General features: G+C 37.3%; 1 protein-coding gene across 3 annotated transcripts in view; it reads left to right on the forward strand.

Annotated features, from left to right (window-relative positions):
• The window catches only part of VGLL3 (vestigial like family member 3), a 52,442-nt gene that overhangs the window by 30,362 nt on the left and 6,392 nt on the right, over positions 1-15,688 (forward strand). The window lies entirely within an intron of this gene.

Below are 15,688 nucleotides of genomic sequence, written 5' to 3' on the forward strand. Positions count from 1 at the left end.
CAGTTGGGGCGATTGGTCTGCAGGGAGCAGTAGGCGTCATCAGGCTGGCAGGGGAATGTTAGGGGGTGATCAGGCTGGCAGGCAGAAGTGTTAGGGGCAATCAGGCAGGCAGGCAGGTGAGCGGTTAGGAGCCAGCAGTCCCAGATTGTGAGAGGGATGTCTGACTACCGGTTTTAGGCCCACAGGGATTGGGTCTAAACCAGCAGTTGGACATCCCCTGAGGGATCCCAGATTGGAGAGGGTGCAGGCTGGGCTGAGGGACACCCCCCCCAGTGCACACACTAGAGGCCCAGTGCACAAAATGCATGCACTGGGGGGGGGTATCCCTCAGCCTAGCCTGCCCCCGCTCACAGTCTGGGAGCCCTCAGGGGCGGGAGGCCACCCGGAGATTGGGGGAAAGCGATGCCCCTATCACACCTCTACTGCTGCCTCTGCTGGCAGTGCAAGCCTTGGCTGGCCCTGGTTGCCTGAGCCTCAGGCCGGGCCTGGGCGGCTGGGGGGCTGAGGGGACAGGGGACTCTGGAGGCAGGCACCCTGGCAGGGCTGAGGGAAATGGATGCTGCCATCTTGTGGCTGTGGGCACCGCCATATTTGAGGGTGTGGCAGTCAATTAGCATATTCCCTCCTTATTGGCTGTGGGCGCCGCCATCTTTGAGGGCGGGGCAGTCAGCATATGCTCTTTTTTTTCCTTTATTGATTAAAGTATTATAAATGTGTCCTTATCCCCCCCATTGTCCCCCTATCCCCCCACTCGTACCCTCACCTGCTGGTGTCTGTGTCCATTGGTTAAACTTATATGCATGTATACAAGTCTTTTGGTTGATCTCTCCCCCTTACCCCCACATTCCCCTACCTTCCCTCTGAGGTTTGAGCATCTGATCCATGCTTCTCTGTCTCTGGATCTGTTTTTGTTCATCAGTTTATGTTGTTCCTTATATTCCACAAATGAGTGAGATCATGTGGTATTTATCTTTCTCTGACTGACTTATTTCATTTAGCATAATGCTCTCCAGCTCCATCCATGCTGTTGCAAATGGTAGGAGTTCCTTCTTTTTTACTGCGGCATAGTATTCCATTGTGTAGATGTGCCAAAGTTTTTTAATCCACTCATCTGCTGATGGGCACTTAGGCTGATTCCAAATCTTAGCTATTATAAATTGTGCTGCTATGAACATAGGTGTGCATATATCCTTTCTGATTGGTGTTTCTGGTTTCTTGGGATATATTCCTAGAAGTGGGATCACTGGTTCAAATGGAAGTTCCATTTTTAGTTTTTTGAGTCGCCGCCATATTTGAGGACGGGGCAGTCAATTAGCATATTCCTTCCTTATTGGCTGTGGGTTGCCACCATCCTTGCGACGGCATGAGGGTCAATTAGCATATTCCCTCTTTATTAGATAGGATTTACACACACACATTGATATGATCATAACACATCTGCTTTCCTCATGAAAATACCTATCTTTACCAAAATACTGTTATCCCAAATCCCACATTAGGCTTTGCCCATTCCATTTAACAATCTCAAAATTGGGTTTCATGGGAACAGTAGTTTCAGTATCTTTAATAATAAAAGCATAATATGCTAATTAGACCAGGCAGCCAAACAACCTTTTGGACATCATTCTGGATGTCCTTCCAGACAAAGCTGCCATGGCAGGGCCAGAGGCAGAGGCATTTAGGGGCAATCAGGCAGGCAAGTGAGTGGTTAGGGATGATGAGGCAGGCAAGTAGAGGCAGTTAGGGGCGATCAGGTAGGCAGGTGAGCAGTTAGGAGCCAACAGCCCTGGATTGTGAGAGGGATGTCCAAGATTGAGAGAGGGCAGTCGGACATCCCCCAAAGGGTCCTGGATTGCGAGAAGGTGCAGGCCAGGCTGAGGCACCGCCTCCCCTCACAAGAATTTTGTGCACCAGGCCTCTAGTGTGATAATAAGAGCTTAACTGAAAAAATATAAGGTCCATGGTGAGATGACTTAGTTAACATTGCCTACCACATACCTCTCTTTGAGATCACAATTCATTTTAGCATATAAAAGATTATTACACATTCTTTAGTAAAGAAACATGTTAAGCCCTAGCTGTTTGGCTCAGTGGATAGAGCATCGGCCTGCGGACTGAAGGGTTCTGGGTTCGATTCCAGTCAAGGGCACATGCCTGAGTTGTGGGCTCGATCCCCAGTAGGGGGCATGCAGGAGACAGCTGATCGATGATTCTCTCTCATCATTGATGTTTCTATCTCTCTCTCCCTCTCCCTTCCTCTCTGACATCAATAAAATATATATTTTTTTAAAAAAGAAACATGTTAAAATTTAATAGGAGATTTTCCGCTCTGATTTTCTTATGGACACATTTTGTTTTTAGCATACTTATTAACTTTTCATGTAAGGCTCTTTGGGAATGCTATTTAGCTTAGTTTTTATCCCATAATAAAAGCCACAGATTTCAACTTTAATCAGTGACTTTCACCTTTCTTTAAGCTACTGTGGAGAGGAAGATTAAGAATGGTAGCTTGAGCCAAAGATAAATACCTAGAAGGGTAAGAGGAGGAAGGGAGGGTCCAGGATATGGAGGACTAACTTCAGTATGCTCAGAGTCTTGTACTAGGCCCCTTTGTGTCAGGAAAAAGAGAGTTACATGTTGTCTCATAAGTGTTATTGTGAGACAACATAGTATTAGATATGCATGTGCGAATGCAAGACTATGTCTCTTCCTATCATGCACGTATTTTTTGTGTGTGATGATATTAAGTAAATGCTGACCACTATTCATCTTTTCAGTGGCCATAACCATAAATGTATTTTACTGAAATGCTGACATTCTTATTTTCTGTTATTACCAATAATTTACCTAAAATAAGATATACAATGTTCCATATCCCCACCAGTTTGAATTAATTTTTCAAGTAAAGATTTGTTAATAAAGTCTTTCTACTGAAATACAGAGTTGATTTTATTTATAACTTCCACTTTAGCCACTGTTTTTAAATTTAGCAAAAGGAAAAGCAGTCATGCTTTGTGGTATGACTTTTTCTTTATAAACACAAGCTGCTCATTGCTTGAGATTGTTTTCATCTCTAGATACACAGATATTTTTCTTAGGACCCCTCATGTTATTTTAGCTATAATTTTGTTATTTTTTTATGTTGAGGAATGTCATAATTACTCAATAGAAAATGTACATAAACATCATAGAGTTGAGGTACACATATTCTTTTTGCTAAGATATATTTAGGTAGGCTAAAATCACACCCTCCCCCAAATAACATTGTGTGTTATCGCACAGGTTCAGAAAGTCTGGAGGTAAAAGGGATTTAATATGTTGCTGTATCTCTGGTTTCTCAAAAAATTTTTCTTGTAAACATTAGCTAGACATTTGCAGAAATAGATTCTATGACTGAATGACTTTGCCCCAACTGATGGCTAGAGCCAGATATTAAACACTATCTGGTTCATCTCTCACTAATGAATTTTGTTTTCAGCTATGTAGTGAACTCAGGATTATGTATCATAGCATGTGACATTTATTCTTTCTAGACAGAGAAAAACAATATACCACAATAGCTACTAGCCCTACAAATGACTTACTCAGTGCACGTTGTGAAAATTTCCGTAAGTACAGGAAGCTATGTTTCTCGTTTCTCTCAGGTGTTGAGGCATAAACTGAATTGTTTCTGAAGAGACTTTCCTACCAATGGGCTTGATATACCTGTGAATAGAATTATTCTTATAAGAAACCTGGAAAAATATGTTGAGAACTTAAAAGTTTGATAATAGATAGGGAGCACTAAGCACCCAGGGGAAGATTGGAGTACATCAACTTCCTTCTTATCTATGTTTTTCATAGGCACTTTGTGTCTGATGAAATCATAAAGTCAAATCACCTTAAGCGGTTTTCTGAATTCTTTATAGTATGGGGCCTGTAAACCACATTAAAAATTCTGACTTAATCTGAATATTTTAATCTGAATATTTTGTGAAAGGGCCCTTGTTTACAAATTATAAAATTATATTTTAATGAGATTTAAGTTGTAATTATTATTGCCCAAAATTGTTATATAGTGTTCACTTTAAAATAGGTGAATTAAACTATTTCAATGGTTAAGGTACTGATGATCAGTCCTACTCAATACTATGCAGATGCCTTACATGCTCTTCATTAGTAGAAACATGTATATTTTTGTTTTATCAAGTACAGGAAATAAAAAGAAGGTGAAAAATAGCTATGCGCTAGAGCAGCAAATGGAAAGGAAGTTTCTCTCCAGGAAGGAGGGATGGACATCAAGTTACATCTTGCTTTTCCATCCAACCTGTAAGTGGGCCATCTCACTAGACCCCATCTCAAGACCCATGCCTTCTTGGAGGTGGTCTGGTGCTGACAAGTGGAGGCAAAAAAGATTGTGATTGCATGAAAGTTCTCAGAATAACCATGATAAACTATTTTAACATCCCCTTTTAAAATGTTACTAATTGTTAAATGTTATTGCGGACAGTAAAGGAATGAAAAACATATAGCTTTATATCCAATAACCTCTTGGAAAAGTATTTCCCTCTCTGAATATGTATATCTGCAAAAAAGACTAAAAGAAGCCAAGAGTTACCAACCTAAGAGATTTTAATATTTGCTTCATATCATAATGCTCCCATTCCAAACTTTATAATGAGAGAGAGAAATAATCAGAGAGCCGTAGTAGTAATTAACAGGATAGTATGATTTATATAAAAGATTAAAATACTAAGGCATTTTCACCCTAGAGAAGAGAAGATATCAAAGTAACATATATTGAAGGTAGCCAACTGAAAACAGTTTCCCTCCCATATCACCGCTTCTCAGGAGCATATATATTTGCTGTTGCAATTCTGAAGGTTATGGAGTTAGTGATTCATTGAAGTCTATCCTAACATTAACAGTGATTTTTATAAATGATAGGGAAATGAGAAAATTGTCTCTAGTGGTGTTGTAAGATAGAATAGGTATAGAAGTTTACTTCTAATCATTTTGCTTCAGCAGGGAGACACATTAAATGGCATTTTATAGAAACCAGCCCTAGGACTCTGATTTCTCAGTGGCAGTTGTGTTGTTCAATAAAGGTTTATAGATTTCTGGATACCTTGGGGGTATTATCTGAATTCAGATAGTTAAAATGTCACAAGGCAATAGCTGCTGATTGAAAAAAATACTAATCAGAATGTTTACAAACGAATACTTTCTCTGGACTTTTAAAAAAGTGTATTATGATTTGGTTGCAATAAAGACTCTAGTACTTAACAACCAATTGCTTCACACTTTCACAAAACTTTTCTTCTCCTTCATGGAGGGCCGGAACAAAAGCATGGATGGAGTGTTTGTGTGAACTAATATAAATTCAAAGTAAACATCATTACATAAAAGGGTACAGTCTTTTTTTTTTTTAGTTTTATTCATTTCAAACGGGCTGGATCCGGCCCACGGGCCATAGTTTGCCCACGGCTGCCTAGTACTTAACAACCAATTGCTTCACACTTTCACAAAACTTTTCTTCTCCTTCATGGACTTATGTCATAAGTCTATTTAATGCATTCCAGAGCACTGCTGTCAGTGCTGTCTCCATGGCTGGATTCTGCAGGACCTTAATGAAATTCCTCTGCAGTCCCGGAGCCGTGCCGATCTTGTCCAGGCTCTCTTCTGGGCCTTCATCCATAGAATGGTGCCATATGTCACACTGCCCAAAGCATGGGGTTTTCTCTCACGGATCCTCCTACCTTACAGGATGAGTGCAGAGGCTTTCTGAGAGGAATCTGCATGTTTTAGGATTTGCTTAATAATACAAATAACCACACATGCACATAAATGCATGTGTGTGTGTGTGTGTGTGTGTGTGTGTGTGTGTGATCAATTTGCATCCCTATTAAATACAATTTGCTTTAGGAATAATGCTATTTCTCATACATTGCTGGTAGAAAATTGAAAAGTTATAAGCTTTTTAAATACTAGAAAATGTATTACAATTTAAAGTACTCATAGACTTTGGCCCTGTGAGTCTATGCCACATAAATATAAGCAATGGCATATGAAGATATATGTACAAAATTGTTTATTGTGACAATGTTCATAGTAGCAAAATACTGGAATCACATGTCTGCCATGAAGAAGAGGTTCTATGAGTGAAATATGTTCTATGTGCTTTTAATGACTAAAAACATAAAAGTTACAAAAGAACATACATATGCACTTCTTGTCAAAAATGAATGACAAGAAATCCTGGATGTATGTGAGTTTGTGTGGTGTATGCATGTACATATAATTCAATGAAAGTAGGGAAAATTAGTTAGTCAACATGTGTTTCCTTTTAGGGCTGCAGGTATTGGGGTCACTAATTTGAATTTAAGGAGGAGAGGAGAAGAGTATATATATATACACACATATATATGTATGTATGTATATGTATATGTATGTATTTATGTATATGTGTATATGAATATGTATGTGTGTGAACCAGAAACAGGTAGAGAAAAAGAGAGGAATAGATATTAATTTTATTAATAATTTATCCTCACCATCAAATCACTTAGGGGCCCATAAAAATGATTGCCAATATCAGGAACTTTGCAAGATGTAGAAATGTGTGTCCAGAGATATGTATGGGAAAAGCAGAGAACCAAAAAATAGATTCTGGGACCAATATCACCACTTAGCTATATTAGGTTGAATAACTCTCATAACCTCTTCCTTAGATGCAAAATGAAAATGATATGTCCTTTGACACAACTGGGAAGGAGATATCAATGAACTAACACCCATACTTGTGTTTTCTAGATGTTGACACATGATGCAGAACTAAAGCTCTCATTATTCTTAATAAGTATGATGCATTTCAAACAAAAAAAGGGGTTCACACTGGGGATCATAATGACATATGAATAATGGAGATGCTAGTTTTAAACACTTCTGCCACTTCCTGGCTGTATCTTTTGGAGTTAAATGTCCTAGTAGTGGTGTTTGCTGGTATTGGGCATACAGTAAAAAAAAAGGGAGCTTTTTCTTGATTGGGCACACAATTGGAGAGGTGGGATAAAGATTAAAGATAAGGGTTTGAGGAGTTATTGGTATGTATAACTTCAAGACATTTTTTAAAAATATATTTTATTGATTTTTTACAGAGAAGAAAGGAGAGGGATAGAGAGTTAGAAACATCGATGAGAGAGATCAATCAGCTGCCTCCTGCACGCTCCCCACTGGGGATGTGCCCGCAACCAGGGTACATGCCCTTGACCGGAATCGAACCCAGGACCCTTGAGTCCGCAGGCCGACGCTCTATCCACTGAGCCAAACCGGTTCGGCTTCAAGACATTTTTAAACATAATTTTCTCTCTAGAACAAACACTGTGCCACATGGAATGAGAGGGTACTAAGAGAAAATACATCCTATCTCATTGTGCTTATGTGTTGCTGAAATGTTTATTCTTGTCACTCATGAAGATGCAAGTGAAATTTTATGTGCAGAATAAGGACTTGGATCACTTATTGATTAAACTACCCACTGTGCATATAATTAAACTACCCACACTCTAATAATATTTGCTAATTTGTAAAGACTGTGAACTAAAAACAGATTCATTTTCTATTTGTGTATTAATTTTGTAAACAAGTTTTTATGGATAGCTCTCTGAAATGTTTTCTTTTTGTTTTCTAAATTGCAAGCAATATTAGACAATGCCGTCATCCTTAGATTGTTCTTAGATGAGTTGTCACCAACTAGCTGTGGTTGGGATTGGGATTTTTTCAAACTGTAATGTCTTCCCAAGAGAAACATATGTTGCTCACCTGAGAGGGGACCTATAGAGGTTGGAAGAAACTCCTGGGTAATTCTAGCACGACTCCAAGTGGAGAATCACTCAAAGATAAAAGGCTTGTTTCAGGGGTCAGTTTCTTTTGTATCAGCAAAGTATCTTTTCAATAATACTTTGATATTTCTCATATCACATATAAGGGTACATCTAAAAGAAACAGCTCAAAAGAAGAAATCTGTTTCAGAACTTGTCCCCAGACAATTTTACATTAGCTTTCAGACAGGCTGCAACGATTATACACAAAAATTCTATATGGCCTGTGGAATTTACAGATTCTCTTTATTCTCTTTCGGGCTGCCCAACTCTTCTCTTATTGTTCTATTTATCAACAATATAAGGTTTCACAAACAGTTGTCTGTGGCCAACATGTTCTGCATTCCTAGGCAAAAAGATGACCAAAAACAGTCTTGCAAGAGACCGATGCGAAGCAAAATAAGCCGTGTCCTTTTAAATATATATTATACAGCCTGACATACTGGAGATTTAACTTCATGATTTTTGTCAAACACAGTGTGTGTTATATATAAAATGTATTTTCATAGCTGCTTTGTTTGAGCAGTATCAGATTATGCTTAGCATCCTCATAATCATTGAAGCTCTCTTTACGTTTCTGGTGGGGTTTTTTTTGGATTAGATAGACTTTTCTGGAAAATGTCAGAGAGTAAGCTTGTGAAAAATTACTTATGTCAAGGTAGAATTTATATATATATATATATATATATATATATATATATATATATATGTATATATATGTATGTATATATATATATCTTTCCCAATATGTTTTGATTTAATGGAGAGATTGATTAATTAAACCAAATAGTCATAAAAACAGATTTGTATTTCTGCAGTTGTAATTTTTTTAAATCTCATATCTTTAACTCATTAGTACTCACAGGTAAAGTGTCTATGCTGTCAGTGTTGTGTCCCTAATTATGGTTTTGTGGATAAGCAAGGAATCCCGATTAGCTCTTCCTCTGGTTGGATTATCTATTTTCTGGATCATAAAGCTGTCACTGCATAACCTAGAAACCTTTTTAAAGATGCATGTTTGGCTGCATTTGTTCTCCAACAGATGTCTGGATAGTTAGAATCTCTTGAGAGTACTATAACTTGTGGTTTCAGTTACAATAAGTGATCCAAGCATTTTTTGGATTTGCTCCTCTCCAGTTCTGGGAGAAAATCTGTAGAAGAAATTACAGAGGGTGTTCCATTTCACTCCTCCCCACTCCCTTTTCCCTTTATTCTTTGTCTCTGTCTTCAAAGTTTCTTTGTATCTGCTTTTGAAATTGAGGTCACTGGATTGGTGAGCAGTGTCTGCATTCCATATTGCACCTCCTGATCCCAAACTGCTTTTACCCAAGAGGTTTTCACACTGACATTCAAATTTTGAGCATGGTAAATTTCCACTGTGATCAAAAACTATGTAACTCTGTGGTTTATATTTTATTTTATATTGTATGCAAGGTTCGTTTTTAAATGACTGATTCAGATTTGTACCTCCATATCCCAATGCTGAAAGTATTTGCCAGTTTCCCTTCCAGCAGGGCATTTTAACATGCACGTGTCTGAGGAATTGGATGTCGCTAAAGGCAAAGGCTGAAGATTCTGTGCTTGGGAGGGTTTGTGATTCTGGAGGGAGACAGGTTCTGAGAGGGCAGACAGACTGAGGTGCTCGCTGTCTGGGTCTGGGAAACAGGAGCAGTGGGAACACGTCGGCACTAACGGCTTGTCCCTGCAGTGTTTGCCTCGGTGTGCAGGTGCTGTGCTCCTCACAATAACGTCGTAAATGTTGGTCTAATGGTAACATCAGGCTCAGTGGGTTTTACATTTCTACTCCTTTAAATCTGAATTTAAAGACATTTTGACAAGTTCAGACAGTTTTCACCTCATTGCTTCTGACAGCACTACTGCATGGAGATTTAAAATCAATTCTAAATGTGCCTTGAGGAAACATCTTCATATGCAGAAAAACCTCCCTCTGCTGATAAATGACTACACTGTCATATGTAGGAGTCTTTTACCATTGCTTTAGTGTATAAGAGATGTAATGATAAGAAGGTAATTGTAATTCAAGTGTCATAATGTATTTAATCTCTTTTCAGGGGGTGTGCGGGGAGAGAGTAACCAAAGAGCTTACAGGCATAAGCATGGTGAAGGCTTCGGGGGTAATGGGGGCGAGATGGAGGGGGTCAATGAGGAATAAAAGGGGACATCTATAATACTTTCAACAATAAAAGTAAATTTTTTAAAAGTACATCTTATTTGGAATGACTTTAAAAGAACTGTTGTTCAACATTTAAATACTAAGTGTGGAGGTACTTAGTACTCATCAAACTGGCAAAAATATTTTTAATATATGAGAAAAAAGTTAATATGCCTAATGTACAAAAATACTTAGAAATCTATGGGGAAATTACTTTCTTAGAAGCGTAGAAAATTGGCCAAAGATAAAACACAGAGAAAGAAATGCCATAAGCAAATAATGTTCAGCTTCACTAATGCTGGAAAAACTGCAAAATGAAACAATCAGATACTTTTAATCTGTAATAATAATAATAAATAGGAAATAAATTATGATTGTACAGACTTCCTGAAACATTTAACACCAACAATGAAATATGCAAATGTAAGTGTACACAGTGCTTGGGTTCAGCAAGCACATTTTCAGAAATATCTTATCTACTAAAGCATTCACATAAGTAACATATTCACCTATTTGTAAGTGTATATATCTAAATGATGTAGCTCTATAGAGAATTGTGTAATTTATGGCATAGGGTGCAATGGATATTGTACAGCCCCTCCACAGGGTTTATCTACATATCTGACATTGAACGGCTTTCCAAGATAATATTGCTGGTGAAATAAGCATGTTGTAAGCACAGTATAAATAGAGGTGTGAGTACATCCAAAGTATACTGAGCGAGTTGTTTGATGACGGGATATTATGTAGAACTTTTACTTTCTAAACACTTCATAACTTGATTTTCAAACAATAAATCTATGATGTTTTGAAATTAGAAAAAGAAAAAAGAATAAAGGGGGACTCCATGGTGGTTAAACACGATCTATTTTGATATGCACCTGACATGAAATCAGAGCTCCCAAATTGGGTCGCTCTGTCTCTTAACTCCCCGCCCCCCCTCTTGAACATTAGAGTTAAGGTGCTACCTCCACATAGATCTTATTTGGAAATTCTTAACCAGCATTTAAACCGATTGTCCCAGGGCTCAGACAAACAAATGTGGTTGTATGATCATTACCAGTGATAATTTTATAAAGTAGGAGAAGATAATATGACTGTCTCTAGCATCACTTTCTTTGTGATCATTTCTCATTGTGTCAGTGTTAGAGATCAGTGGTGAAGGTTGGATATTTTGATAAAGCATCAAATACAATGTTGTATATATTTATATTTATAATGAATATGGCATATCTTATTAAAGCAGAGATTCTTCTTGTGTTTTTTAATGTAAAAATAAGCTACCAACTTATTATCTAATAGTAAGCATTCTGATTTAAAAGGGTTTCTAGACTCTAATTATCTATGAAATGAAAAGTTTATATTTATTTATTTAAGTATTTACTTTTAGGTCATAAAATATTCTAGCCACACTTCCAGGTTTTATGTTTCACTTTTTTTTCTCTTTATATCAATAGCATGTACCGCTAGTGTATGTTTACCACATTACTTTTATTATCTCCAGCAATAAAATTAATTGAAAACATATTCTACTTATTTAAGTGTTGTTAAGTGATTATGCTTCCTTGGAAGTAAGACGTGCTTTTCTAATGGATGTGACTAGCAAACATTGCCTAAATCTCAGGTGCGTCGGAGTGTCACCTTTGCAGTAACCCAATTTATTATTTATTTCTACTCAATAGCAGAATATTTAACTGCACCAAGTGTGAGTATTCTTAGCTCAACCCAATGATATCTCCATTGTGTTTAGTTTAAAACAATTTACCGGAGCTGGCCTGGTGCTCAGTTGGTTACAGCATCGTTCCAATATGCCAAAGTTGTGGGTTTGATTCTGGTCAGGGCACATAAAGAATCAATAATGAATGTGTAAATAAGTGGAACCAACAAAAGTGGAACAAACAATCGATCTCTCTCTCTCTCTCTCTCTCTCTCTCTCTCTTTCATCAATCAATAAATAAAAGATTTTCCCATTTAGTGATAAAACCTCTTCTCAAATTCTTCCCTCACTTTCTCCCTAGGATTGTCTCTCTACTCCTAAAGTTAGTCACATTTCAAAAATTGTCCATTAAGAGGTTGCTATCAGATGTTTGGTCTTGTCATTTCAATCCTATCCTGGCCATTGTTTCCAAGCATATTCCCTCCCTGCGCTCTCCCTCTCTATGTATTCTCTGTACCAGGCTCCCCTGATAATGAACTATTTCACTTGAGTTCAGCCTCTTAGTGCTTGTGATCCTCCCAGATGCTCAGGTGGTGTGGCCCATGTCATTTCTCCTGCCATGGGGTGCCCACATTGTAGCTATGGAACATACTGGCAGACTCTGCATAATACTTCCTGAGCTAATGTATCCTTGGAGAGCCCAGGGACAATTTAGGATCTAAGGAGGGGGAATTCTCCAGGCTTTTCATGCTTGCTATTTCTACTTCCTTATCCCCAGAGTCTTTTGCAAAAGTTGAATCTGTGAAGCTATTGCCTCCCCCAAAATCTCAGCTAGAAAGTGAGTTGTGGTGCCTTATTCAACGGATTTTTCAAATTTTAAAGGGAGATCATATTATGATCTTTCTTGATCAAGACTTCTCTTCTATTGCTAATTATCTTAAATTTATTTTCTATGTTCATACTTTTTTCACGCTCTTCCTAGGTCTGGTTTTCCCCTTTTCTTTTGGTGGTCAGGTGGTGGTGGTGACAGAAATGGAGGGAGGACCTGGGTCTGTGGGTTGACATTTTCTTTTCAGCCTTTCTTCTAACTGAGTCCCAGACTCCCAACTCCAAAGCCAATGGTGTGATGTTTTTGTTTCCAGGTCCATTTCTTAATACAACCTCGTAGGCCAAATGGCTACCTCATGTCTTCAATGTTCACACTGAGGAAGTTTGGGGGGAAGTGGCTATCAATATCAAAAAACATTCCAGTTAATATGACATATCCTATTGCATTATTAAAGTACATAGTCTTCATTCGAAGTATAACAAGTAGTAATCATTTACTACATCTTAGGAAAAACATTGCAGATGTATAGTTAAAAAAAATCACTAAGACCGCTATTTTGTTAATCCTGATATCAGTTCCCTTAAAGTGTTTCTAAACAGTGAAAAATTATATAAAAATGCATTAACAATTCCTTGAATTGATTTATGAAATAATTTTGACTTGGGAAGTTAAGGAAGTATAAGCTACTGTCACAGCCTACAGCCTACATAGTCCATACAGGAGACCAGGCTCTGACATCAGACCATCTCGTCTTCAATCCTAGCTCTACTGCTTGATAGTTGCATAACTTTTCTTAGTTCCAATTTTCTCATTTGTAAAATGGATACTCTGATAGCATGGTGGGTGGCATTAAATGAAATATTTCATGTAAAGCACTTAGCACAGTGCCTGGCATATTCAGCCCTAAGAAAATGCTCATTAATGTTATTTTTATGCTGTTTATTTTCCTTTCTACTGACAATCTCATTGACTAAGTGATAAAGCAATTGTGGATTACAAGTATAGAAGATGAATATGGGTGATTTCAGACAGCCAGTGGGGAGATTTTAGGATATGTTATAAACTTATTTTATATTTTATATGGGTTTCAGTTAGGGAAGTGAGAAGGCAAAAAAAAAATAAAATAAAATAAAAAAGCCTGAATAGGAACAAAATCATAGCAGTGGGTTTTGTGTTCTGGTAAACAATTAAGGGAAATCCTAAATATATGTAGATAACATAAGGATGATGAGCTAATGATCTATGGAGACCACATAAAGTTCATGCGGATTAATGATTTTGTCCTCTTTAACCCTTATTGGGAAAACTAAGTGTACTGAATGGCTTTTTAATGTCCTGATCTACCCTCATCAACTGTATAACAAGAAAAATTATAGCCACACTTCTCTGTTGCAACTGATTAGTAGTAGGCTCTGTTGCTTGTGGTTCATTTCTTGTGCTTTGCTTATGCCAGTTTTGAAATTTACAGGTATGACTATCTGGTCATTAAAGGAGAGGTTTGATTTATGTGCCTTCACCACATTAGATATTTAATGCATTTCAGGTCATAGATGAATTGAATTGATTTTTTTTCAAGATAATGCAAAGACTTGACAACAACAAAAAAATTGAAGAGATGAAGTTATAATGAGAGAATGAATGCCTTCTGTTATTCTGGTTGGAAAATGTAGGGCTATGTTAAGTAATTCAATTCTTGTCCACAGAAAAAGGCTAACATGATTTTGAAGGAGTCGTATGTCTTTGCAAAGCAAACGAGGGATTGCCTTTATTTAAAGGGGAAAAAAGACACTCAAACCACTTGATGATTCCAACACTATTCATGACTTGCGGTGCTGACATTCTATAGATTGATGGAGTCTTCAAGTGTGGAAATACTGAGTCATACAGAAGATGAGACGTTTTAATAATGAAAAAAATATTTATGCAGTCAGCAGATTGTCAGTTAAGGTGGTTTAGATTATAAGAGTCACCCAACAGAGACTATGGTATGTTGTAAATTATTCTAACCACACAATCATTTGAAAATGAGTAAAGCAAACAGAGTGAATTGGTATACCCCAAATCCTTTTATCTCCTTTCTCCCCCTCATTCTCCTCTTGATCCTCCTATTCTTCCTTTGAAATGGGGGGAGGTGAAGGGGGCTGTAGATTCTGTATCTAAACATAATCTATATACACATGAGAAAAAATAAGATGGGACTAAACTTTCTTCAGGAAGTGTTGTTTTTCCCCAATACACAAATGCTACAGAACTCAGATAGTGACTTGTGGTTCTGTGAGTTGCTTGTTTCCATTTTTTCTCTTCCTTCATGTAGTTTGTTTTGAGACTGTCTTAATGTCTCCCATCAATGACTAGCTAACTGTATCCATTTTGTAATGATACCCACTGTTTTATAAAATTCTTTGACAAGTTGGAGGGACAAGAAATGAAATCCCTGCATCTGGTTTAGTAACAATTGCAGTTGAAAGCCATACTGGTTCATTTAACCGTTCTATTGCTGACATCCAGCCCAGACTTCAGCAGTTTTAGATCTAGGATCAAGAAGCTAGCCTGTGATCTCAGCACCCACAAAACAGCAATCAGGCTGCGTTCTATCCCTTATGTAATAGCCTTAACTTCGTGTTTTGGTATTTGGTTTAAAAAAATTCAGAGCAACCATTATTCTGGATCTTTACTCTTCCAAATATTTATGCCCCAGGACAAAAATAATGGAAACTGAAGGAGTTATACTAATTGCCATATCAGAAATTAGTCAATTGACTATATGAGTACCAAATCAGAGTTACATTTTTGTTTCATTTACTGTTTGATAAACTTTTGCTACGAGTTGAATTCATACATGTTCACATATTTTCCTTTTGTCACTAATTCTTTTAAATTTACCTGCAAATTTTATTTTCTTTCTATGAAGTTTGGATTTTTGTAAGCCATCTTAACTATTTTCTGGAGGGAAATGTGATAAAAATAAGTACATTTATAAATAGAATATAGGTTCATGCTATTAGCTGGGAACTGACTATATCTATTTTGCTGACAATACTAGATTCAGTTTTTAACCCTAATTGCTCACCATAATTTATCGCAATCCCACAGTGGAATACATTTCAAAATAACACTAGAATTTATTTACTATTTTAGTCCAAAAAGTATGATTTTTGTTACTCTAAAGT

Source organism: Myotis lucifugus, unplaced genomic scaffold, assembly GCF_000147115.1.
Source record: "Myotis lucifugus unplaced genomic scaffold, Myoluc2.0 scaffold_75, whole genome shotgun sequence".
Lineage (NCBI taxonomy): Eukaryota > Metazoa > Chordata > Mammalia > Chiroptera > Vespertilionidae > Myotis > Myotis lucifugus.